Source organism: Cavia porcellus, unplaced genomic scaffold, assembly GCF_034190915.1.
Source record: "Cavia porcellus strain 051 isolate PalLab524CR breed Dunkin Hartley unplaced genomic scaffold, mCavPor4.1 scaffold_18, whole genome shotgun sequence".
Classification (NCBI taxonomy): Eukaryota; Metazoa; Chordata; class Mammalia; order Rodentia; family Caviidae; genus Cavia; species Cavia porcellus.
In genome coordinates, this window is record NW_026947501.1 from 47875503 (window position 1) to 47903405 (window position 27903).

At 38.5% G+C, this 27903-nt stretch overlaps 2 long non-coding RNA genes across 3 annotated transcripts in view; one reads left to right on the plus strand and one right to left on the minus strand.

The window, feature by feature from the left end:
* LOC134471342 (uncharacterized) lies at positions 1-23541 on the plus strand. 2 transcript variants are annotated; one of them, XR_010040746.1, is made up of 3 exons: positions 1-998; positions 11360-11593; positions 23087-23541. It is a non-coding gene; the product is annotated as an uncharacterized LOC134471342 (long non-coding RNA). The 2 variants fall into 2 exon arrangements; XR_010040747.1 differs by having other exon boundaries at positions 1-219.
* LOC134471343 (uncharacterized) overlaps positions 1-27903 on the minus strand; it is a 173547-nt gene that overhangs the window by 118631 nt on the left and 27013 nt on the right. The gene's annotated exons all lie outside the window — the stretch shown is intronic.

A 27903-nucleotide genomic window follows, 5' to 3' on the forward strand; every position in this document is an offset into this window, starting at 1 on the left:
TCACTGAGATTCATTTGACACCCTTCTCTGGACTAAAAACAATGTCTGTTGTTACATATACCACGAAGAAAGCAGAAACAACCCACACTAGAATACACGGAATGGACTGTCTTGCAGAGGTATCCTAGTCAGTGAATCCACTCCACGGGAGTTTGGGGCTAACTCTGTTCCGAGCCAATGTGTTGCTTGGACCTGAAGTGTCCCCCACAAACTCACATGGTGAGTGCGGAACTGTAACCAGGGCTTTTGAGCACTGAGGGGATCACAGTGACTCTGCTGTCCTCTGTGGGTTAATCCGTGGGTGAATGTGTGGATTCATGATTTATTGACCCCTGGAGAGGCAGTGGAAACACAGGAGGCGGGCTCTTCCGGAGGAAGGGTGCCCTGGTGGAGGGGGAGCCTTCCTTCAAAGGGGATAGTTTGTCGCCAGACACTGACTCTCTAGCCACTGCCTTTCTTTATCGGCTGCCATTTAGATGAAAAATTTGTGTCATTGTATCCTCCCTTCCCTGGGGTTCCACCTCACCAAGACCTACCAGAAACTACAGAGCAAGCCATCCTGGCCTGAAGACTCCCGAACTATGAGCCAAAACAAATCCTTCTTTACGTGGACACTCTCGGGACCTTATCACTGTGACAATGATCATGAGTGGCCTTTTCAGAAATGAGATGAGATTACCTTGATTTTAAGGAGAGCAGGGTCTGAGGTTTCCCTGTGAAAATGCTGGACGTTCATCGTACCAATGGAAACACCAAAACTAAGGTTGGAAAGCAGGGCACAGGCAGGGCGCGAGGATGACTTTCCAGCCTTCCCCTAGGTCGGCTGTGAGTAGAAGCTACTCCTGCCTGAGTCACCAGGAAGAACTTGTGTCTACCAGACAGGTCCACTGGGACCTGGACAAGGGCAAAGGAGGGTGGTGCTCACTGAACTATCCAAGAAATCCGATTTCACACAAAAGAAATACACCCTGGTCCACACGTCGGTGAATTCTAGCCTTGTGAGCAGATTTTCCATGTTCTGTTATGCATGAGAAGTTTTTTTGTTTTCTATATATGTATGAATTCCTGGTTTTTTACTTTTTTGGTCTCTGCTTTTAATGTAATCATGTATAAATTTTCCAGTGGCTTTTTATGTTTTCCACTAAAAAATAATGACAGGAAAAATAATGTAACTTGAGGGAGCAGAGCACTTTTCTCTGAGGTCCCTGCAGTCCCTCCTTCATTAGGTTTTGTGCTGGGAAGAGGACACTCTTCTGTGCCACGGGGTCTTCCCATGTAAAAGAGCAGGGGATATAGGTGTTTTCAGAGAGATGGCAGTTTCCCGTGGGATTATCATGAGACGGTACACTTACAGTAATCATTGTCAGGAGCTTAAAACTGGAGCAAGAATTGAGGATTTGTCAAAATGCTACTTAATTTCCAGTTATTCTAGAATAAATCATTAGGGTGAGAAAGATTCTGATGCTGGGATGCTCAGACGGGTTTCAGGCCACGTGAAATCCGCACAGTGCTGCAGTGTGTGGACCTGCACATCCATGTTTGTGTGTGGGCATCTTTCAGGAAGAGGGGTTTCGGGTGAACTTTTAAAGGGGTCGATGGAGCTGACATGGTGCAGGCCATGGTTAGAAGGTAAAGCATATTAATACATTATACATTATAATACAATAATATATAAATTATAATGCATTTTATAAAGCACTATATTAATATGTTATATATAACATTATATATGCATATTATATAAATATATATATATATATATATATATATATATATATATTTATCTTCCTCTGGACAATAGTTATTTAGAGGCACAGTTTGAAAGTTATTTCCTTGTATTTAGGGAATTCATTAATGTCTTTGATTACTTATGAGTTTTAATAAATTGTGATCAGAAGTGGTACCTTAAAAAATATAGTCTGAAGAACTTTTTGATCCATGGTGTGATTAATTTTTCATGAACGTGGGAGAAGCTGTGTACTCCACAGGAGGCAAATATATTAGTGCTATCTTATTTATTATGTTATTCAGAACTTATGTGTCCTTGTTTTCTGATGTCAGTCTGTCAAAGCCTGGGAGAAGCATACCAAGGCTTTATAGCATACTGGGTTTGTGTCGGCTCAGTGCTCTGTGTGTGTCAGTGCGATGGTTGCAATGCCCTGTCTGTTCTGTCTGTCCTGCCCAGCTGTGTCCTGCTCTGGTTTCCCCCCTCCTGGAATGTTAAGTCAATCTAAGATCTTTGGTTCCCCTGCCAGCACACTAACCAGCCAGTGAAGTGACCTAACCCCAGTGATATATCACGGCACAGTACCACCCAGTGTACCATGTGCGTTTACAGTTCTGAATAGGGAACCAACCGTGGAGAGCCCATGCCAGCCATGTGACCACCAGCAAGGCCAGACCAACACACATCAGTCCAGCGCCAGTGAGTACCAGTCCATCTGTGCAGAGCAAGGAGCCCTTGGTGCCTCTTTGGGAAGGCAGCCCTGATGTGCTCTCTCTCCGTGAGATGAGGCCATAGAAAGGGACAGCTTCCTGGAAAATCATTCTTGCTGTAGAGAGCACCTCCCAGAATAAATTAATATGGGAGCTCAGATAAAAGAGTAAAGAAAAAAGGCCCATGATGTAACTGTGTTCAAAGAAGTGCAAATAAAAGGGGCCACTATGGTGGTGTTATTTGAGCATCTGATGCCTTTTCTACTTGCTTCCTGCTGCCTTTACAAAGGCTAACCAATATTCTACTAGATCTCTACCAGTTTGTGCTTTGTCTAAATCACTTAAAATCCAGATCCTGCATAACCTCATTTCCTTTTATTCTATCAGATATTTCAAATGCACAAATTCAAACAAAACACAATGCTCATATGTTGATTATCCGTGCAGTACAAATACACATACTTCTCCCTGTTGAACGCACCATCACTGTGGACACAGTCACGTTTGTGGGTACTTTCTGGTTATCCTCTCCTTTCTTGGAAGTGCTTTCAAACATCACAGGCTACGCACCAAACCTACACAGTGTACCACCCTGAATATCTAGGTGTTGGTCCATATCACATAAATAGTATACTGTTTTCAAAGTTTACATAACGTATCCTTCAATCTCTAACTTTTTTCTTTCTGAAAACCATGACTCCTAGATTTAACTGCTGCTCTTAGACATTTCCAGTTTATTTTCAATGTTTGTAGTATCTCTGTGTATGAGTGGACCATGCTATATTTCCCCTCTTGCTGTGTTTTGGATGTTTCTCTAGGTTTTATTATTATGATGTACAATGTTGTGGAGCAATTCTTAAACTCTGAGGCAGAATTGCAAGGTTGTAGGACGCGTTTTCAAATTAACCATAAGTTGCCGGTATTTTTAGTCCCATTAACGATGCATGAAATTCCAGTTTCCCAAACCCTTCTCAGAAACTTTCATTACCAGATTCTGTCATGTTTGGAAATGTGACTGAAGTGGAAACTCTGCAGCTTTAACTTGCGTTTTTTCAGTGACTGTTTACTAGAAAACTGAGTTTTGACTGAAATGCTTGTGGACTAATTCAGATCAGTGCCTGGGCGTTACGTATTTTTCGTTCCTTTCTTTATTCTTAGGTTCTTAGCATCTTTATTTCTCTAAATTTTAAAAGATATTTAAGTAATTTGTTAGTTTGCGAATGTGTTAAAAATATCTTTTCTCAGTGTAGGGAAATTTGCAAAGTTGATTCACACTGTTTTATACTGCAGAGGAATTTAGCCCCTGCCCAGCCTATTGGTTTAGATTAGAAACTGATCCTCTATTATGATTTTGGGGATCATGATTTTCATTTGTTACATCATCATTTTTATTGAAAATCATAAAAAATTATTTTCCCTATTTTTCTTTGATATTTTGAAGTTACTATATTCATCTACCTCATTAATCAATTTGCAAGGACAGAAATAATGCAGGGATGGACCTCTGACTTTGGACAGTGTTTGGTTTCATTAGGAAATGGCCAGAGTGACCACTGCGGGGGAACCAGTGCTACATTACTTTACACAACTAAGGAAAGAGGAAAGATATCTTCAGCAGCAGGCTCCTTCCTTCTCAGTTCCAAAGCCGAGATTTTGCTGATTTTCTTTATTTTTTTAAATCAGTTTTGGAGATACATATTTTTGCAAGAACAAATTTAAAATTTATGAATTTAGGGATTTTTTTTTGTTTCACTATCATTTTCTACAATTATAGTTTTCCAGCATAATTTCTTTGCCCTTATTTATTTATGCTATGTTTCACTTTCTAGTTGGATCTGAGCTCACTGACTTTGGTCTTCCATGTTTCCTGACGTATACATTTATGACTACATTTTCCCATATTAAAAATCTATTTGCATTCCACATATTTCGATAAGTAGTATTTTTTGTTATTCAGTTTTATATTATTCACAACTTTTAATAATTTTAATTATTAATAAATCTTTTTTTTTATTCCTGATTTTATGCAGTACTTTCCACTATTTTTTGGTTTTTTAATGGTAGTTTCTAATTGTATCATTTTGTACTCAGAGAATCTAAGGTTATCTCTATGATGTATAAACACTTTTCATCTTGGATCAAGCTTTTTGGGTAAAATATAATGCATGCATTTTTCCACTTGGATGAATATAAGTAATTCTTTTAAATTTTATTTGCATGAATCTACAAATATTTGCTAATAGTGTTCTAATTTAGGGGTCACATTCTCAAAATTAGCACGAAAGGTTCATTACTTTCTTTGTGAGACATGTATCAGTTTTTATTATGAATTTTTAAGATTTTCCAGTTGAAATTTTTTGCGTGAAACTGCACCTTAATTGCTTCAGCTATAGCTAAATATTTAGAAAGTATCTCATTAAAAGTTCTCAGGTTCATCATATCAGTTTACCAAAAAAAGAGAAAAAACCTCGAAGATTCTCTGTAATTTTGCATAATACCTCCATAAATTTAATACATTTTTTCTTTCATAAGGATTTGCTCTGAAATAATTCTTTCTTTTTCTTTTTCAGTACCAGACCTTGCACTTGCCAGGCAAGCACTTATGCCACTGAAAGAATTCTTTACCCATTTTCTGTGCACTGTCCAGCAAAGCATTTTACCCTCCCTTTGTTTTGAAACTGCGTGCTGTCATATTTTTGTTTTGAAAAATGTCCATCAACATTTGAAACTTCATAAAGAGTAGCCTGAAAATGTTGTGCGTGTATGACAGTGTACACTTAAATGAGGATTCATTTCTGCAACTGAGTATTTTTATTTTCCAAAGGTTTCAAGTGCTTGTCTCTCTTTCCTCCTCATATTCTATCTTGCATTTACTGACTGCTCTGTTTCTTCCTTTTCCTTTCTTGTTATACTGAAATTAAATATCTTCATTGCTTTCTTGGGTATTAGGTTCTTAGCAGTTTCACAGGATTCTGCTGAAGACGTTATTACTCACCTTTGCATCCTGGCCTGTCCTTCACTTCATACACGTTTTGTGTTCAGTCATGATTGATTTACTCTGTGTGTGTGTGTGGATTACGTAAAAGACCAAGACACATTTGCATCTGACGAATAATTATTGTTCTTTTTCAAGCAGTGCGTTCCATTTAGGTTCAGAGTTCTTATTGACATAGGCACTTAATGAATATCTGTGAATAACACTTTTAATCTTTTTCTAAAAATGTTGCTCTGAGCTAAACATGGTGGCACACAGCTGTAAACCCAGGATTTTAGAGGCTGAATCAGAAGTGGTTTGAGTTCCAGGCCAGACTGAATTATAGTGATACACTGTCTCAAAGAACAAAAACATCTAGACAATCATTGAGCTAAGATTATGATGCTAAATAGTTTGAATTGAGAAACAGTATTCAGTTTAAATTCTGAAAAATAAAATCCTATTAGCTTGTTATATCCATTACTTCTAATGTGCATTTGATTACTGTAAGTAATCCATTTTTAGTTTTGTGTCTCTCAGTTTGCCTTGAGGTAGGTATATTTTTACTTGTCTGGGCACTGGGTTTTTATTTTAGGATGAAGACCTATTCTTTACTTATCTCCCAATTTGTAGTTTATTATATATCATATTTTCTCATTTATTTTATTTTTACTTACATAGCTTAGGTTAAAAAACACCTGAATATTTCTTTTCAAACCCCTTAAATGTACTTTTCCTATTTTGTGCCACATTTTCAGTAATTTTTCTGGATTGGTCCTCAAATTTATTAATTCTCTCTTCAACTGTGTTTGTTTTTCGTTGCTTAATCGATTATACAAATTTTGCTTCCCCCCGGTAACCGACGGTTCTTTACCCTTGTGTCAAATTTACCACAGCCATAAATTTCAAATGCTTTTGCTGAAGGAAAGGTTTTCCTTGGTGAAGAGCCCAGCACAGTTCACCACTTTCCTATGCTCTAGGCACTTTCTAGGTGCTTTGGGTCCACCCTGCTGCCCCTGAGGGGTAAAGGTGAGACACAAATAGTTTATATCTTAGACACTACTTAGAGTAAATAATGCTCGGGACACAGTTTAGCCTCATGATGTATGCTTTGAGCAAAAAAATACATACTTAAAATGAATGCTAGGTATAGGTGTGCATATCCTCTAGGAAAAGTGAGAACATTTTAAGCGTTAAAGGTAATGGCTATAATAGAATGATTACTGCATGTTAATATATTTTTCCTAAGCTACATATACATGCTTAATGTTCTATAACTGAAAGTGCATTTAGTCTACACTGTTAAATTCGTGGAATAAGCAAATGTTTATTAGCTGACTGCAGAGACACAGCTCTTGCCCTTTTTTGAAGCCCATTTTCCATTATTAATACCGTGACCATGGAAATGGTTCTCCTTACTTTGAGAGTTTAAAACTGTCCTCCACAGCCAGAGGGTGGCATTTTTATTTTTAACCAAACAAACAGACTCCACTGAGATGGCTGTGAAGTGACAATTGATGCTGGCAAAAGTCTGGGACACAGTGTTCAAATCCTGCCATCAGCATCAGCGGGGCAGATGGTGGCCACACATCCTTTAAGGAAAGTCAGGCTCCTCCTTTGATGAAACCTGCACTTCAACTACGGAGCTGAAGCAGTGGCTGCCAATTTCCCAATTTTGAGAATAAAAAAATGGTTCCAGGAAAATTTAAACTTGCTGTCACGCAGAGTGTCTCGTTTCTAGCTCAGATTCGGTCTCCCCAGCGTTTGATTGCACTTATGTGACTCACAGGACGTCAGGACGTGCAGGGAACCTTAAATATGTACAGTAGCATTGGCATAACTTATAATCAGGTGCTTTTTAGAAAACATGCCATCCGGTGAACTGAGAATCGTGAGACAAAGTAGGAAATAAGAATAAAGGAAGCAGAATCCATACCAAACGTGTCATTGATCTATTTCATCTTTCTTAACAACTTAACGTTTATTCCCATGCCACCTGCTTAAAAACACCTATTTCCCCTGCCTTCCCTCAGCGGAAGGATAAGAATAAAGTGTGTTCAAAGAGGTGTCAGCCAGCTAGCGACAACGGTGGCAGGAGCGGGAGTGGTGTTCTGACTACGTGGGCAGGTACTTTTTACTTTGGAAAAAAAATTGTTTGTGTTTCATTTTCCTTTCATCTTTTGTGACATATTTATGTTTACTTGCATAGTTTAGAACATCTCTGCTTCTAAACTTTCGAAACTTTATTATTTTAATTGTGATGCAGAATTCAATGTCATATTTCAGTACATGTGTCAAATGTGTACTGGTCCCATTTCTTAATAATGTTTCCATCTCCTTGTGATTTCTTCATGACCTTCGAACTGCTCTCTTTTAGTTTTCATGAAATAGATAGTAGCTAATTCTGAACCAGTCACCCCCTGGTGCGAGTGAACTAAAACTTCTCTTTGTGCTTTGGCATCTGTTACATAAATTTTGCAGTTCCCTCTTTTCATCTCTTTTCCCAGCCTTGAATAATGAGTACCATGCATTCAAACTGACTTTTAAAGAGAACATGCCAATATTTGTCTTTTTCAGTTCATGTGTTTCATCTAATGTCTTTCTTTCCCACTCATTTTCTATAAAATGATAAGATATCTCCTTTTGGGGTAGATTGCTATTCCATAATTTAGGTGTATGGTGTTATCTTTATTGGGCTGTTTCTTTTTTCAGCCCCCAGGAAGACTTCTGGCTTTTCTATTTTAAGTATTGTGACAGTGGACGTATATTCATATCACTTGCTAATTTTTAAACCAGATAAATTTTTGTTATGGAGTTTTTGATTTCCTTATACATTCTCAGTATCTACCCTTTGTTGGGTGGACTGATTATAAATTTCTTCCCATTCTGCAAGCCATCTCCTCACTCTTCTGGTTGCTTCCTTGGCTGTGCAGAAGTTTTCTAGTTGACATGATCTTATTTCCCTATTTTTTCTTTTGTGCTCTGTACTTTTGGAATCTTATCCGGAAAATCATTTCCCATATTGGTGTTTGAAAGTACTGGCTTCAGACTTTTCTTCTAGCTGTTTTATGACTTTAAATTTCACACATAGGTCTTTCATCCATATTGTAGTTTATTTTCATAAAAAGCTTAAAATAGGGGTCAAGTTTCCATCTCCTGCATTGGATATCTGGTTTTCTCAGCATCATTTACTGAAGAGACTGCTGTCATCAGCGTTTGCTGCACTTTTGTGAAGAATCACTTCACTGCAGACAGACAAATTTACTAGCAATCTGCATTCTTGTCTGTTGGTACATGAGCAGGTGTGTAGATTGATTTTTGTTGTTCCACTGTCATGGTGTCTTGATTATGCAATGGCCATTCTTTTTATGAAACAAGTTATATTAGTATCTTTCCTTTCATAGTCCAGCTTGAATATTGGGAGGCTCACAACAAAAATCAGGTGAGTTTACTCATGTCCAGCTTTGTGTAAAATCACAGAAGAAACGGATTCCCAACACTTTCTTTTGTTCTTGTTCCACAGTGGCAAAAGCCTCATGATTGATTATTTTACAGTGCCGTGAGACTCTAGCAAACTCTTTAGAGTTTGCTGCTTGTAGCTGTTATTGTTTAGGTTTAAATATTCACTCAGTTACACTACACTGTTCCTTTAAAGTCTCCTGAGATAAGAAGCTGCCACTCTGGTTCCCCGAGTAACCTCCTGAGACCCAGAGAGCAGAGCTGCCCCTGAGAATGACCTGAGACATCCTGGGAGTTCTTCCCCAGGGTGCCCAGAGTAGCCCAAGTCCACCTTGAGACACCCTCCAACATCCAAAAACATAGTCTCAAAATCCAGGGCTCCTCTTCATGGCTTTTGGCCTTTGCATTTATGCTAGTGTTCAATATTAAATTCTTATCATGTCATCCAAGATCACCATGAGATACCTTCTGTTGTTGGTGAATATTATTCTTTTCTTTCTTCTTTTTAGGGTGCTTTCTCATTACACTGTCTCTCACCCATGGTTCTTTGTTCAAGTTAGTGGGTGGCCAGGCTACGAACCCAGTCAGGACACCTCAAAATGGACCCCAGTGCTCCTTCGGCCCCCAGTTCAGGAAACTGTATGAGCTGTCCTCCATCATTATTAAAGGTTATAAATAGATATTTCCAGGAGATAATTAAATAAAAACATCATCAAGTAAACTAAGGCCAATTAGCATTAATATTTATTGTTTTTAATAGTGAGGGAATTCAGTTTTGAGGTTCAGTTTGGTATTTTAGCTCACTTATTATTTCTCTTATAAGGAATTTAGGATTTGTAAATTGTTAAAAGATGAATCCCGGTGCAAAGACTAACAGGAAAACGTTATTAGCAAAAATAACAGCATCTGCAGTTACCATCTTCATTATATACTTTTAAAAAGATAAATAATGTAGGCTTATAAAATCCATTTATTACTTTTTATACCTTTAATCTAATTCCAATATTTTCCTCATCAAATTATACCCAGATGGATCCAGAAGTTAGTTAATCTAAATATTTTAGTTTATAAGGAAGATATGTATGTGTACACTGTAGATTAGATGAGTGATTTTTCTAACTTCTGGATTAAGAATTTGGGAGCTGTCCTAATTCTGAGGCATTCTAATCTGGACAGAGAGTCTCACCAGCTCATGGAGACGTTCTCCCTGGGTTCTTTTTTTTTTTTTTTTTTTTTTTTTTGCATATTTCAGGTGCTTGACTCATTTGCTCCCAATTACCTTGCCTGAGCCATGAAGGCAATTGGCTTGACTAGAAGTTCTTTCTTCTTAGAACTTTCTAGGCATTGCTAATGATTTGATTATGCTCTTGAAGTCAACCAGCAAAATGGCTAATGACAAAATCTGAAAAGTAAGGGTTGCATATGATGCCAGCGGATCCCTGAGGTCTTTCATTAAAATTGAACTATTTCATTTGCAGCCTTTGACCTGATGGCTACACCTTCATCCTTGAAATTCTTTCTTTGCTAAGTTGAACTTTTTCAGCTTTTTAGAAGGAACGAAGGGAAAAGTATGAGAAATGAGAAAAATGAGAAAAGAAAAGGAGAGAATGAGAAAAGAAAGGAGAAAACAGTTGAACTAGCACCTTGCTCATCTTGCTTTGCCATAATCTCTCTACATTTTATGAAGAGATCTGCGCAGCTCAATTTCATTACCCAAATCAGGTATTCTAGGAGGAGAGAGATTAAAACTAGCTGCCTGCATGATTTGTTTGTTTGTGTAGCAACGAGCCTGCTCAGCTGCCCTTGCTGGGCTTCAGGCTTTCATGTGTATCTTCAGAACAAGGGAAGCAGTCAGTCTCCTGTTTGTTTCAGTGCAATTACTTTCAGGTAGAGTCAGATTGCATGAAGACCACAAGGCACGGTGGGGGGATAAAAAGCCGGCCTCACATTTTCAGACCTGAAACGGATCTAATTCAGCCTGAATTCTGAGAAAAGCCTCATCCCGGTCATTATCTGAAAACCCTTTATTCTGCTTCCACATGTGCTGTTCAAAGTTATTTTGAAATGAGAGCTTTCTGGATAATTTTACTTATTCATAAAGGGCTATGACTGCTTTGAAATAAAGAATTTGAGGAAAAGTGAATAAAAGAAGATTTCAATGTCCACAACCACTTAAAAAGACAAAATCTTTTCTAACAATGGATCAAGTTATTTTGGCCCAATTGTTTCCAACAAAAAATCAGTGGGATTCATCATTAAGGCTGCTCCTGCCAACTTTTGTAATAGCTACAGGTAAGAAATATTTGAGACTACTTAAGCAGTCTACCTACTCCATATTAGTAGAAAATAAGGTGCTTTTTATTTTATTAGTACAAATATAAAGGACTCATCAAATGCTTTCAAGAAAAATTAAGCATGGCAATTTTGACTGTCTTGTATTTATTTTTCATTTTTGCATTAGTAATTTTATTTTTATATTATACCTTTCAGATTTCTAAAACACACGTGAGGAACTCTGCCCTGTGAATAGGAAGAGTGGACAGCCCATCACATTAGAGGTTTAGGCATTTCCCATGTGCAAATCAAATGAATTTAAAGTCTGAAGTCCAATGTCCATCTTCTCCCCTCAACATGGAACCACAGCAAGGAAGGGGACCACAGTGCCCAGCGCGAAGGAACTTCGCAGCAGAGACAGGATCAGAGATGGAGAGAAATAAGATGGAGGTTGGTAGACAGATTTACTAATGTCTCCATTGACCATTGTATTTCTTAACTGATGTTGTGCAGATTTTCTATAGACTCAGCAAGACATTAGCTGTTGTTGCTTACATTCATATTAAGAAGTTCATCCATGCAGTGTGGTAAGCTCACAGGAAGTGGATGGATGGTTACTGCATGAGCCAATGGGCGCTCCTCCGTGTACCATGGGGTCACATCCAAAGTAATCCGTGAAACCTAAGATTATTGCACTTGGGAAATGTGTGTAGCACACCCAACCTGCTGACCACATTGCTTAGAGACTTCCTGCTTTTCTCCTACAGAGCCTCTGTAACTGCTCACGACTCACAGTCACTGGGCTGGCAAGAGGCAGTGGATAAATGCCCTGTGGTCAGGATTCAATTCCAATGCCAAGGTCCAATTTCCCATGAATGATACATGGTTGCACCATCATGAAGTCAGAAAATCATGACTGAGACTTCTGGTCCTGTGGGAGGGATTGTCCACATGAGCAGGCAAACTTCTCTTTTTTCCTAACGCTCATAGGTTCCAACTCGCTACCTGGATTCAACACACTTTAGCTTAGCCATGTGTCACCTAATAAAACTTTATCATCTTAACCAATTCAAGAGAAGAAAGCTCCCGCCAATTGTCCTGAGGGGTCAGTGGGAGATCTTCAGGCTGCCCTTGTTCTGATTTGCTCCGGCCTCCTCCTGTACCCCACAAGGTCTCTACTGGCTGAGCTGAGAGTTTGGTCTGAAGGTCTCAACTACTGAAGAATGCAAGGATTTTTACTGAGGATCATTTCCCTGGGGTCAAAGAAGACAATTCCTTCTTTCAGAAGTTATAGACCATGGTATAATTTATATTATTGTACGTCAAACCAAAAATGTGATCAAAATACTTTTTTCTGTTTAATGCCAAACTTCTCTCCACAAGAAATTCATATGCAGGAAATAAATTTCACCAGGTAAAGCTGCTCCATTTTTTATCTATACAAGTGTATTTTAAAAATACCGATAAAATTTCAATCAGTTAATCAACAGAAACCTTCAGTTTCTGTGTAAGAATCTCCTTGTAATTCAGTATTCAAAGCTGTTTCCCACCACACTCCATTTTCATAAGGCAAAAAATATTAAAATTTCTTCCTGTTTAGAGATAAATATTAGAAATTATACAGTAAATTCAGAATTCGCAACTGAAAGTTTATGCTTGCAAAATTGCTTTCAAAAGTTTTGTCATTTATGTATTTGTCAGTTTGCTGGAGTTTTATGAATGAATAAGTAAGTTTCTTCATAGATTTTTTTTTTACCAGAATGTTTTGGCTACATAGTTCCTCAAAATAGCAAAAAAAAAAAAAGCAGAACTTATCTGCAATACTATGGCAACGATCCTTTTGTTCTATTAATGGTTTTTCTTTGTGATAAAATCTCTCAGTCATTTCTTGGCAGTCAGGTTAAAGAAAGTATACATTTCTTATTTTGTAAAATTTTAGTTCCAGAATTCACGCAATCAAAACAGTACTCATTACATAGTTAAGGGTTTTAAAAACTCTTTTCTGAAATAATCAAATGCCTAGCAGTGCCACAAGGCCTCTTTTAGTCCAAAACACGGTGAATTGTTAAGCTTTGAAACCACGTCCCGTGGCACTTCCTTTTGATTGTCACAATCCTCAGAATATGTTCACTCCCTGCCTTAAAAGTCTCAGTTCTTGCTATGTATTGCTTCTTTCTGTGGCTCCTTCTCTGGTTCTGGAGCTCTTTCTGTACTAACATTCTCGTTTCCATCATTTCTTTGCAGATTCTGCATTTTGTATTGTTTGCAAAGCTGCTAAGCCCCTTGAATTGTAGCTCCACTTTTCTGCAGCTAAGAAACTACCAGGACCAGTGAGGTTCAATGTCCTATGTAGAGTCCAAAGGGTTTGCTAAATTAAATGAAGAGAAAGTAGCCTGTGAATGAAGACTTACACCTAAGTGTGTCACATGGCATCAGTTCCTTCGAGAACATGCACTTTCAAGTACAGACCTGTCACCTGCAAACCACGCTGTTTTGTGGGAATTCACCTTCTTGATATGCAGCATGAACTTGTTTGCTTAACTTGGGGGGTCACACAGGGAGAAATGCAACTGTGCAGTGGGGGACCAGAGCTGAGTTCCAACAAATCAGAACCTTCGGTGACAGGGACCATAGAAACCAGTGCCACTAGGCATAAGATAGTATCAAAATAAACACCCAGAACACTGCAAATATTCCACAGTCACAGAAATTTAGAAGCATGGCCATCATCTTTGTGGCTCACTGACTGCTGAAGTCAACACCATCTTGGAGGAAAGAGCAGAAACTAAGCCATCCCAGGGACCTCTCACAGGCTAAACATGGAAACAGACTTTTCTGCTGAAGGGCAGGCTGGGTAAGCTGGCTGGTGCCACAGTTCAGACACCTGCCATGCCTCTACTGATAGAATAATAGTTAGGCAATTGTTCGCATTATTTTAAATTGAGTTGGCAAACTGGTATTGGAATTTTATAAATGAAAGTTTGATTTTAGGATATATAATTTATAAATAAAGCCTCAAGACAAGTTTATACATTATGAATGTTGTTAGGAGTTGTTAGATGATGATGATAGATAGATAGATAGATAGATAGATAGATAGATAGATAGATAATGTACCACAAAGGGAAATTTGAGAACGAGTTGATAAAGTTGCTCAGTGTCACTTTTAATTGTCACAAAATGAACTATGCTCTGATTCATCCCACCTAGCTGTGTGATCCAGGAGTCTGCTCCTAGGCCAAGTTCCTAGACCTCCGGCTCAACACACTAACACATCTACCTCGTCTGGTGGAGTCAGATGAAAGGCAATCAATCACTTACGCAGAATTTTGTGCAGAGCCTGGTGTTTGAATCATTGACCCCAGAACATTAACAATGATTTTCTTATTATTTTTAGCTGAGCACTCACTCTGTGTAGCCCTTTGTAATAGCGTACAGATAACTTTCAGATAAGAGAGAGGCATTGTGTGAGCTACACAGCTCTTTCTAAATTTCAATTCTTTTTGTTTCAATATTTTCTCACAGGACAGCATCAAAAAGGCCAAAGAAGTTTTAGGGGTCTCCAGATCTGGCAGGATTGATCCTGTCCTCTGTCAGCTTTTTCCATGCCTGACCATTCTAGTCATAGAAAATATTGGGCAGCACTGACTGCAATTTTAGAAGACAGCTATTTTGAGTCTTCAGAACCTCTCTAAAGGCATTGAAAGTGCCATTTTAGAAAGGAAAAGGAAGGGAGCAGGGAGGAAAATGCAAGTTAGCTGTCCTGGTAGCATCTCTTAGCTCATTGAAAAGGAAGGTTCATGCTAACGTCGACTAGAGAACATTTTATGCCCATATTATGTTCTCTGAGTAATTATTTGAAGATGACCAAATGCAGGGTATTCACTCTTGTTATTCTTCTATCGTTGTGTTATGGGTTCTGTTTTATCTTTGTTCCATAAAATTAAAAAAAAAAAGAGTCATTTCAGTGCATTCCTGAATGAATTGCTAGTAGTTTAGTTAACACAAAAACAATTTGCTATTTCCAGAACCCTTCAGGGATCACAAAATGACCATGAATAAATTATCAGTGGGCTTTGCAGAGCTGGAAATTGTCCCTGAGCAGTCTGCTGCCACGACATTCTTTCCAAAAGCTCACAAAGAAGCCCAGGGTCACAGCGCCAGCCCCTGCAGCCAGATGGGAAGTAATGGAAAGGACAAAGAGGGTCCTGTGGCATGGCCCAGAAGGGACAGAGACAGCGGCAGTGGACAGGGAGACAGCAAAGCCATGGGCTGGTGCTGAAAGAGCCCTCAACAGCTTTCCCCTCTGCAACCCTGGGCGACACCATTCTTTGAAAGGTCCACTAAGCGTCAAGTACATTTGCATTCTACCTGAGGAGTTTGTGTTGCAAGACACTTAGCAAAAAGTACGTCCAGGAAAAGGCAGTGAATGAATTATCTGCTATATACTTCAAAACAAGTATATGGGTATATGTTAAATATGTTTGCAAATGAAACCAGGAATTCACAAGGATATATTTTAAAATCCAATGGCTTTGTAGTTCCGCTATGGTTTGGCTAAGTGCCCTACAGAGGTCACGTGTTAAAACAGGGGACTGGTCCAGGTTGCTGCTTGTTAGAATCTGGGGGCTATAGCAAGAGGTGAGCATTAGTTCATAAAAAAAGAACAGTTATTACTCATATGGATTGATCAATTTTGCCTGTATGTATCTGCTAATCTAAGCAACTCTTTTGAAGATCGCAATATGAATGCAACAAGCATTGTTAAATTCCCATCTTCTTGTTTTAAAAGTCCATATTGTTTGGGGTTTGTTACAGCTGTTGTTTGTCCCTTTTATGCTTTGTTTTTCTTCTCTGTGTTTTTTTTCTTTCCTCTTTAAAATAAAAGTTAAAAGAGAAAGTGATTTCCCTAATATTAGAGAAAAAAGAAGTGACGGTGAAGCAGTGCACCAGAGGGAGCTTTCCCTGTATTTACAGTCGTTCCTCATGGCTCACATCACTGCCTGAGCTCCTTCTTGTGTCAGATCAGTGGATCTGATTCTACAGCAGAACTGAGCCTGTGGGAACTGTGCATAAGAGGCATTGCAGGTCCACACTTCTAGAGAGAATCTAATGCAATAAAAACGATCTGCGTGGTGTAGTGAGAAGAAAAAGTGCATAATAAATACAATCTGTTTGTCATCCTGAAACAGCCTCCAACTCTGCCTATAGAAAAACTGCCTCCCGCAAAGCTGTGCCCTGCTGCTAAACAGTTTGTGGTCCACTAGGTTAGAGGTTAGGTCACTGTCCCGGGGGCTACTGAGAGGCAGTGAAACTTGAAGGAGGCTGGGCTTGCCCGAGGTCGCCCAGTCACTGAGAGCTGTTCTCAAAGGGGACAAAGGGTCCTGGTGTCCTCTCCTCCTGTTTTCCATGCCCAGGCATGAGTGAGTGCTTGACACTGCCCCATGTCTCTACAAGGAGGGACAAAGCCAGGGACAGTTGGTCACCCATGGAGTTCCAAACTGTGAGCCAAACAAAGCTTAAAAATTTCAACTGCTTTGTTACAGAGAGGTAATGCAACTTCTACCTGGAGGTTTTCAGTTTTCTGTATTAAAATATTTATGCCTACATGAAATCTCTCTGTCTCTGTCTCTGTCTCTGTCTCTGTCTCTCTTTCTCTCTCTTTCTCTCTCTGTCTCTGTCTCTCTTTCTCTGTGTGTGTGTGTGTCTCTCTCTCTCTCTCTTTCATCTTTCTATGGAAATGAATATAAAAGGATTATGTAAAGTCACTCAAAACTGATCAATGCAGTTAACCCCATTTATTTTTTCTCTTTTTGCTCCTCAGAATTTCCTACTTGCATCAGTACTGGTTGTATTTTTTAAACCCGTAATGACATCTCCAAATCTAAAATTATAATCACTAATTTCCTCCAAGTTAATAAATATACACAAAGGAAGATTTTCTTAAAATTCTTAAGCTTCTCCATTTGCCAAAATTGTACATCTGAGATCTTGGAAAGCAGGGAAGAATCACTCTTCAAATAACATTTATGGGTATAAAGAAGTATTTTGTTTAGTTGACCAGAAGGTATTCAATCCGGGTGAAAATGACACCCAATAAACCGGTAATTACATAACATTTTGACAAATACTGAAACAGATGTGTGGCAAGCCCTCTGCTCTGTCTGGGCTTGTCTCCCTGTAGCTCCCGGGCTGGATAAACACCTTCTGGCCTCTCGATCACTGCATCTGTCAGCCTGGCTTTGGAAAGAGTTCCCTCTTGCACTTTCACGAAGGCTAACCTGGTCTCAGCTCTTTGGTCTCAGCATAAAAGTTCCTTTTCCAAAGGACTCTTCTCCAGAGTCTCCTAATTAAAGTCAATATCCTTTGTTGGTAGATATTTCTCCTTCTTGTTAAGGTTTTCCACCTTTTCCCAAACCTGAAATTGTGAATTTTTCTTTTTCTGCTCATTTTCTTTTGGGTGATCTGCTCAGTGAGAACGCAGATGCCAAGAGGGAAGAAACAGGTGGAGTTAGTCTTTCATGCCTTGCCATGTCTCAAAGAATGATAATAGACTAATGGATTAGAGGGAAATTCATTCCCTTCCTACTTGTCTGCTAACACACAGAAAATTAAATCTCGAATCCACTTGAAATCTTTTATAAGGTTGTGGGCACTTACAAATAATTAGCATAGCCCATGTCTAAGGGATTTCTTTTTTAAGTGTATGTTGTACAAAGGCACAAAGTCTTGGGTCCTATGACTTGCCTAGTTGTGTTATACTAATGGAAACCAACATGCAGAGGGTGAACTGCATTCAGTGAACCTCTGGAGTCCAGTGGAGAGCAAAGTCCAAGTCTCCAGGAGGGGAGTTTCTGGGTAGTGAAGGCCTGGTGAACAGCTAGCTCTTCAATGAACTGATGGCGGGATGGAGGGTAAGATCCTGCCATCCCACACCCCACAGCTTTCGGTTCCCCACGTCCTGTGACCATGCTCACTGCTCTCTGTCTTTCTACAGATATTCCCTTCTCATACCTGACCCTAAACTCAATCCCCAACTCTAGCATGCACGTTTTCTTTATGCTATATAAGAATTATGTTATGTAGAGTCTCATATTTATAAAAGAAGTGTCTTGATTAATTCATTAGATCTTTTAATATTCAAAATGAAGACAATGATTTGAAAAACCTCTGACAAATTATTTTATATGATCTGGTTCTCTCTCAATTCTTCTGGAAATCACATGCATTGTTTCAGAAGATGACAAAATATCAGACTCTTAACACCACCCTGTGACTTCATGAACGGTTTCTTCTTAAATTTTTAATTTGAGGTTAGTGCACAAATAACGTACACTTACTGCAAATATGTACTAATTAGTGGTGACACTGTCTGTGCTTGAGAAGGACACAAGTGTTCCCTAAATCAGGGGTAGTGTTGATGTATATTTTTATCCTGGACAATTTCAATTGCAACTCTTTGACTTATCTACGAGGTGGAGAAATGACAGAGCTGACATCCCACTTACTTTCCAGATATCCCTGACTGGTATGAATGAAATGTTAGTGCTCAAAGACCTTCCAAAGGTTTATTTTACCTGAAGATCAGTCCTGATTAAAACAGTGAATGGTTTGAAAGAAACTCTGATTCTTAAATCCAATGCCCAAACAACAACACTGGACTCTTCAGTAACAGCACAGAGCAAAAGGACAGCCCTGCTACATGTTTGGATAGAAAACGGCACTTCCACTTATAATATTGTTTTTATTTAAATAATCTTGAATTAAAAGGAAACCTTTGGCCCTGCTGGCGATTGCACAGCGGTGCTTCACACGAGTCTCATTCTAAACATGCAGACGGGGAAATCACTTTGCAAATAAAAGTATGCACGTGCCGCAGTGTTTAGGTCCATTAGGGAGGAGAACACCTGCAAAGCGTTTCCTCCCTCACTTAGGGCTCTTTCTAGCGGGCTGAAGTGTGATAATACTACTGTCCCCATATGGGAACCAGAGATTAGCCCCAGCAAAAACATCTGCACACTCTGCTACCTGCAAGAAATTGAGTTCCCATGCTTAGCTGGTGTGGAGAGCTGGGGTGAGAGGCACTTGAAAGGACTGGCCCATGGGGCACATGGAGAGGGGCACTGGATTGGCCAAATAAGCCCAGTACTTATTTGTCTCCTACAGGGGTGAAAGAAAAGTCACCACTCGGGGTGGCCCTGTTCAATTGGACACAGCTGGTGGAGCTGGCTGGTGCTCCTGGGAACCCTCCGGAGTGCTGGGCCCAGTGGTCCCCAAAGGCAGGAGGAATGTTGCCAGCTACACTGGCAAAAGAGAGAGAGAGGTGTAAACCGTCTTAGCCTTAAGGCACAGCGAAGTCTGGATGCACACATTCCTGCTTCTCCCTGTGTATGGGGGGGTCACCTCTGCCTCACCCTCCGAGTCTGAGCAGTCGTTCTTTCACGGGGCTGCAGAGTAACCAGGAGGAGCTGCTGTGCGTGCCTTCCCCATGATGCCCAGCAACCCATTCCCTGCAGGGGTGGACTGCATGGAGGGAGGAGCGATACCTGAGGTTGGATCCCAGTGCATGGTGTCCCGAGGGCTGGGAGGCCACACAGAGGGACCACAGTGCCAACCCCTCTGTGAGCACCCTTGCAGGGGGGGTGACACCCTCCAACTGCAGGTTTCTAAAGCTGGGAAACTGTGGGTTTCTGTTTAAAAAAAATAATGTACGATTTCATTGTGCCTACGTTAGTTAAATGTGTATTAGGAACAAATTTGTTTAATTGTAAGGAAATCAGAACGCGTGTTCCAGGCACAGCAGGCAGTGCTGGGCTGCGGCACCCCACACACACATCTCAGAGTTACCCTCGGGTGCCCCGCTTCACCCTGACACACATCCCTCTCCAAAACACGGCCATCCAGGACATGCACAGCGCTCTGTCCAGCCTGTAACATTCCCTGCATGTGGTTAGCAGTGATCTTTCTCAAATTCGTCCCTAATCCTTCCCTTGCCTATAATTTTTCAGCAGTCTTCTCATTTACAAATTGAAAATATGAATTCAAATAATTTATCATTACATCTCTTTTTACTTCTATGGCCTCATATTTTGTATTTTAATCTACTCTTTTCCAAGTTATCTTTGCAGGAGTTCAGCTGTAAGTACTGTGTGAAGTCCCTTCACTCATTATTCTTTAATATTTCCGTGTTTCTGTGTGTGCTGAGTGTTTTACCAAATCATTCTCTTCAGTCTCAGCTGCAGGGGAAAAAAATGTCCAAGATCTACACCAGAGTTACCAATTTATTTGTTCAGAGTTGAGCACAGGCATTGACTGCTGCTAAAACTCCTGGATTCTTAGATTCATTTACACATGCCACTCTCTATTTTAAATATTTATACCTCTGATTTTACTGTGCAGAATCAGTCATTCTTCTGAGGCGACCTTCCCCTCAGTCCATTCTAGAATATTCTCTGTGATGCTTTTATGGTTCCCTCTGTATGTAGCTCCTGTGGTTCTCACACACTGTTTCAATCATGTTTCTTGTTGCTGCTCTCTAATATCTTACGAAGTTTTACATTACACAGTATCTATCACTCAGTAAACTTTTCAGCTAAACAAATGAGGATTTTTAAAATTCCATAAATAAGAATCTTGTATATCAGACACTTCCTATTGCCTGGACATAGGTACAGTACCCGTGCTTTGGTGCTTTGAGACTTCCACCTCAGCAGAGAACACAGCAATGTAATGGCTACTCAGTCAAATGTATAGCAGGGACAGAAGGTGTGGAATGGACAGAATAATTTCCATAAACATTTAATTTCATGTTTATAGCTCAAAGATGAGTAGCATTTCCCTCAATTCAGAACAAGAGTGTTGCTGAGTAGGTAGCAGGACGAGGACTGGGTCATTCTAGCACGTATTTATAGTGAGCTGAGGGCACCGTAAAATGATGCTCCCTGGCTGAGCGCAGAACAAGTGTAGGCAGCTGCGGGGCCCACATTAAAGGCTGTTGAGTTTCCCCCAGAGTAAAAGAGGAGAAGCCAAGTACGAATCAGGCTCCATCAGACACACAGAAGCAATGTGAGTGCTTCAAACTGAATGAACTTTATGATGAGACCAGATGACATGGGATTTGGAAAAGTTTAAGACCCAAACAGAGGACAGTGAGGTACAACGGGAAGACTCTATCGGTCACTGGGCTGCAGGGCTGCGGAGAAGAGGTGATATGACATAGCTCTGGATGCAAAAGAGGAGCGCTTGTGGCTGGCTTTCCCCATGACAAGGAGCCTCAGAGGAGGTGATGGCAGGCTGGAAGCCACGATGAGAGCCAGGCACACTGTGCTCCACCTTTTCTGCATGCTGTGACTCCACCTAGGAGCAAGGGTCCCCAGGAAATGGCTCCTTCTGATTCAGTGGTGCAGGGAACGTGAGAAAGAGACCTGAGCACAAGCCACACATGTCAAAGAATGATGAGCATTGCTTTGTGTGGATGTGGTCAGACTTAACTGCAGGCATCTTGCGGTGTCCAGGAGGTGCTACAGGTGCAGGGAGCGAGACTGCAGGAGGACCCTTAGAGGTGACAAGGAGAGGAGGTCAGCTGGGCTGGGATGCTGAGAAGCAGGCAGAGGGCAGCACGTTAGGAGACAGCGGGAGCAGCAAGGGTCATTTCACCAAGGGAGGAAATCTGGACTTGGTTCTTTAAGTGATGTGGAATCCTAGCAGGCTTTGAGCAGAGCAGACAGAAGCCGTGACATCTATTGGAGACAAATTGAATGGTAAGATGCTCAAGACAGGGAACCTGATAAAAGGTTATTGCCATAGATCAAGCAGTAAGAACACAAATAGATGTAGGCAAGCAACAAAACAAACCAAAAAAACAAAACAAAACAAAAAAAACATCAAAATCTGAAGTTAATTTCACTAGTTAAAGAATGAGTACTACTGTGGAATTGATTTCTTTTTCTAAAAAAACTTTCCCTATATATTTTATTAATTTAATAATATCTGAACTCAAGAAAGCAATGATATTAGCTTTATTGCTTGAAACCCTGGAATCAACCTGACATTTTATACAGAAGCTAGTTTGCTTGATTGATTTCTGTCTCAACTTAGATGAGCAAACTTCCAGCCCTAATGACTATGTGATTAATTCCCAGGGCATTCACTCTGAGAGCATTTGTCAAAAGCCAGAAGTGTGCTTTTATTTTTAGTTACTGAGAAATAAAATCCCCAAATCTTCTCTACAAAATTCCTCCTTTCAACCTAGATTTGAAGTAACACAGCTGGCCAAAAAGAAAGTTTCTGAAAGTCTATAAAGATCCTGCAATAATTTATGCCAGAAACACACAGTCATCAAATATATAGAGCCTGAGAGCCATATAATCATGTCACATTTTATTTTATTAACTTCTGCTTTTAATGCTAGCATCTCAAGAGTTCATTTCATTCATTTTTAATTCAAAATTTACATGGATGCTGTAGTCAGGGTTTGTGTGGGGCTTTGATGATAAACGGACAACATAGACAAACATACGTGCCCAATCCCAGATCTTAATTAACGTCAGATGGGTGTGTTTAATAATTAAAAATCTTATAAATTCTCCTTTTGATGGAGACCACTAATGCTTAGTATTGCACATTTTAATAAACAAGATATTTTGAGATCACTTTCTTAAATTTGATATCTACACAAGAAGCTCAGTAGACTCTATGGAGAGGCAATGTGACAGGGCAGGTGTGATTCCTCAGTCCTCTCTGTTATATTTACTCTGCAATCCTCTCAGTGATATAAATGCATGGATGACATAACTATTCTTAACCAGTGAACAGGAAGTGGTTTACCACATATTCTAAGTCATTTCTGGGTAACTGAAGCATGGACACACAAAATTGTACCTAAGATTAATAGGGTCACTTCCTTGTTAAATGATCAATGATCAAATTCTTATTTTATTACAGCTCTTTCTAGTTCTGCATAAAAGAAGTTTGGAAATTGCCCCTTTGACTTAACAACTAAAAAAGACCAGACAAATAAAAACCCGTATCTTCTCAGATCCGTAAGACAGCAGAAGGCTCAGATTGAAGAGGAATCGAACGACTGCAAATAGAGAGGCCCCAAGGGTGTGGAGAACCTTCGGAGCAGAGACCAGGGCCGGAATCCAGTCCGGAACCAGGTACTGGCCCTGTGGTGAAGCAAGCCTAAGACTCCTGCTCAGAAACCATGGAAACACCAGCTTGAAGTGGCACATTTCAAGTTCTGAGAGAGTCCAGTGGCCAAGAATTCTGTATCTTTTGAAATTATTCTCCCAATGCAAAGGAGAAATAAAGACATTTTTGAGAAAAAAAAACCTAAAACCAATGAAATTTTTATCAGATTTTCCATACAAGAAGTGTTAAAAGAAATTATTTACAAAGGAGGAAATGTGTGTAAGAAATTTAGATAACAAAAAGAAGAATTTCAGAGAAAATATAGCACAAGTAAATAAAAATGTTATTTTTAGTTGTTCTAATAAAACTTTGTTTAAAACAACAACAATGTTGTATTCTATTATGTATGCTTATGTATTTGTCATATAAAATATATGTATATGTGTGTGTGTATATATATATTTTTCCCACATCAATCATCCAAAAGGTTGGATGAAGGAACTGTGGTTATTTTGTTATAAAATACTAAAATTCCTTTTGTAGCAGTATAATGTTATTTGAAATTAGACAGCTTACTTAAAAATGCATACTATAAACTCTAAAGCAAGACCAATAAAAGTAAGATGAGTGTGTATGATTATCATGCTAGGAAAGTAAAAAACATCAAGTCGTACAAAATTCTCGATTAAAACTGTGCAAAAGAAAAGAGTGAATGCTAAATATCAGAGCAAAGAACAAGGGCAGCAATAACAAACTGTAACACATATGACAGATTAATGTCAATAATCACTTCAAATTTCAAAAGCTTATGTGCATCAATTAAGGGATAGATTATCAGATAAAAAATAGAACCAACTGCATGCTGTCTATAAGAAACTTAACTCAATTGTAAACACACATATAGATGAAAAGCAAATGAATGGAGGAAAAATATATAATGATGAAGCTAATCAAAAGAAAGCAGAAGTGTTATATTAATTTAGAGAGATCAGACTTCAAAACAAGCAAAATTATTAGGAATAAATAAACTTATGACAGACTAATAAATTGGTCAATTTTCCAACATGTTGTGACAAACTCAGGCAGGATTATAAGCTTTTGATTTTTATAACACTAGGAAAAATACAAGCATAAAATAGGCATAAGCAAATAAATGATAAGAATTAAAGCAAAAATTTGTGACCTAAAATCATGAAATCACTCTGGGTTTTAGCTCTGCAGCATAAGCACCTGCCTGACAAGTGCACAGTCGTGAGTTTGATCTCTGGTCCAAAAAAAAAAAAAAAAAAGAGTCTAAAATCATGAAATCAATAGACAGTATCATTGATTTTATACTCCTATATAATGTAGCTCTGGGATAGAAAATGCATGAAATCAATAGAAAGTATCACCTAAACCTGATTCTTTGAAAAGTTAGATAAAATTAGCAAGGCTGTAGTCTGCCTAATTAAGTCAGAGCAAGAGCACAAATTATTAATATTGTAAATGGAAGAGGAGACAGAATTACAGATCCTATGGATATGAAAATGATAATAAAACAATACAGCAAACAACTTTATGCCCACAATTCTGTGGTAACTTAAATGAAATAGACCAGTTTCTTGAAATACAAAGTCTGCCAAAATTCATACAAGGATATGTTTCAGGAGCATTTAGGAAAGAAATTACAACACTTCCCTGCAATCTCTTTAAAGTAAAGTAATTTAGCATCCTCCAATACTAAAAGCAGACAAATAAATTATGATAAAAGAAAACTACAGACTAAAATGTCTTCTAAACAAAGATACAAAAATCTGTAACATATACCAGCAAATTTAATGCAACAATGTATAAAATATTATATAGAATAATCAAGTAGAATTTATCCCATTTATGCAAGGCTGGCTCAACATTAGAGAATCAATGAATGTAATCCACTACAACAATATCTTAAAAACAAAGAAAATCAATGGCCACATCAATAGCTATAGAAAACAATGTTTGATGAAATATAATATCAATTCATGATAAAAATGTCATTGAAATAGATGGTCTTTATCTTAATCAGATAAAACAGATAGACAGCCAGCATCTTAATATATGGTCAAAAACTAAAAGTTTTACTCTAAAATCAGGAACAAGACAAGAACATCCACTATCATCACTCCTATATAAGGTAGTTCTGGGATAGAAAATTGCCATAGCAATTAGTCAAGAGAAAAATAAAGGAATAAATATATGAAAAGAAGAAGTTAAATTATTCTTATTTGCAGATGATATACTTTACATAGAAGATCTCAAAAACTTCTAGATTTAATAACCAAACTAGATCATTAAGCTAGATATGAAGTTAACACTCAAAAATCAATAACATTCCTGAACACAAAAATTATACACACTGAGAGAGAAATTAGAAAAGCCACCATTTTCACAATAGCATCAAAAAATATAAGAAGTCAGTCTTACAAAAGAAATAAATGATATTTGCATGCAAAACCACTTTATTCTGAACACAGAAATTGAAGAGTGTGCAAAAATGGGAAAATATTCCTTATTCTTGAGTGGGAAAAATCAACATAATGAAAATGGCCATATTTCCAAAATTGTTATACATATTTAAAGCAATACCAATAAAAACATAAATAGCATTTCTCGCAGAATTAAATAAAACAATCCTGAAGAGACATAGAGTAGCAAAATCAATTCTGGGGAACAAAGGTAAGCCAGGAGGCATGACAATCCCTGACTTTAAAACATACTGCAAAGCTACTGTGATAACAACAGCATGAAACTGGCAAAAAAAAATCTGAGAATCAATGGAACAGAATAGAAGCTGCCACAACAAATTCACTCAGCCACTTATCTTCAACAAAGGGGCCAAACACCTTCACTGGAAAAAAGGTAACCTCTTTAGCAAATGGTGCAGGAAAAACTAGCTTTCCACATGCCAAAGACAAAAACTAGGCCCAAGACCCTCAATATTCATAAACTAAGATAAAATTGGATCAAAGATCTAAATATTAAAAATAAAACACTAAATCTGCTAGAAGAGAGAATAGGTAGAACTCTTGAAGATATAAGTGAGTCCAAAGACTTTGGAAACGGAACCAAGATCCTACAGGATATATCACAAGGAATCAACAACTGATAAAAAGCATTTGCACAGCAAAAGAAATCAACAGAGTGAAAACACAGCTCACAAAGGGAAAAACTTTTGTCAGCTGTTCCTCAGACAAAACACTAATATTTTAAAGTGTGTGTGTGTGTGTATATATATATATATATATATATATATATATAATTAGACCACCCAAATTTAAAGACCCCAGTCCATAAATGGGCAATGAAAATGAATTTCATTTTCAGACGAAGCAGTAGAAATGGCAAAGAAATACATGAAAAAATGTTCAACATCATTGGTCATTTCAGAGATGCAAGTTTAAACAATGCTGAGATTCCATCTCACTCCAGAAAGAATGGCTATTATCAAGAAATCAACCAATAACAAATGCTGGAGAGGCAACAGGGAAAAATGAATCCACCTACACTGTTTAGGGGAGTGTATACTGGTGCAACCACTGTGGGTATCAGTATGGAAATTCTTCAGAATACTGAAACTAGAGGTTCTGTTTGACTCAGTTATTCTCCATCTTGGTTTCTTCTCAAAAGAATTAAAAGCATCATACAGCAATACCTGTACACCCATGTATATGGTAGTACAGTTTGTAATAGTTAAATCTTGGAAATAACCAGAATGTTCATCAACAGGTAAGTGTATAAAGAAGATGTGGTTTTTAATGCAGTTGAGTGCTTCTCAGCCATAAAAAGGATAAATATGAGATATTTCCAGGCAGGTGAATGCACCTTGAGATCATACTGGTAAGTGAAATAAATTGGGTACACATGTGAATAGCCTACTCTTTCTTTGGTGGGGGAAGCCAAAGGTGCAAATAAGGACCAAAATGTGTGATAGGTATTGTGAAACAGGAATGAAATTTTCAAATGAGAAGGGGACATGGGGAGAGGGAAAAGGGGAAAAAAAGGAAGGAGAAAAATGAAAAAGAAGAAAAAACAGAGACAAAGTTTTAGTAAATGACAAAAGAAAGGGTTGAAAGGAAGGTAGGAGGTGGGAAAAAAAGAATTAAGACATACCATGTACAAGTAGGAATTTTCTGTGATGAATGTGATCACCAGTAACGTAAGTAATTAAAAAAGACTTGTTTGATCTGATGAACACTGAAAATATCTACAACATGTAGTTGATCACAGGAAATCTGAGGCTTTCTCGCTGGACCTTGGCTCTTGGCTGTGCTTGGGCACCTTCAGAGCAGCTGTGGTCCAAGTGTTTTCCTGCTGTAACCTCTTTCTATGATATTACTGGAAGTATTGACCAGTACAATACGATGAGAAAAAGCAATAGGGGCATGACTTGGAAAGCAAGAAATAAAACACTTCGTTCATTGGTGATATGTTGTCTATAAAAAATAATGAATAATAGGTAAAAAGTTCCTTAAACTAATAAGTAATCACAGCAAGATTGTAGGATAGGAGATAAAAGTATGAAAGTCTGTCTAGTTCTTCTGTTCCAGCAATGAATAAGTAAAAAAATCACACCATGTACATCAGCACACCTTCAAAAACTAAAATAC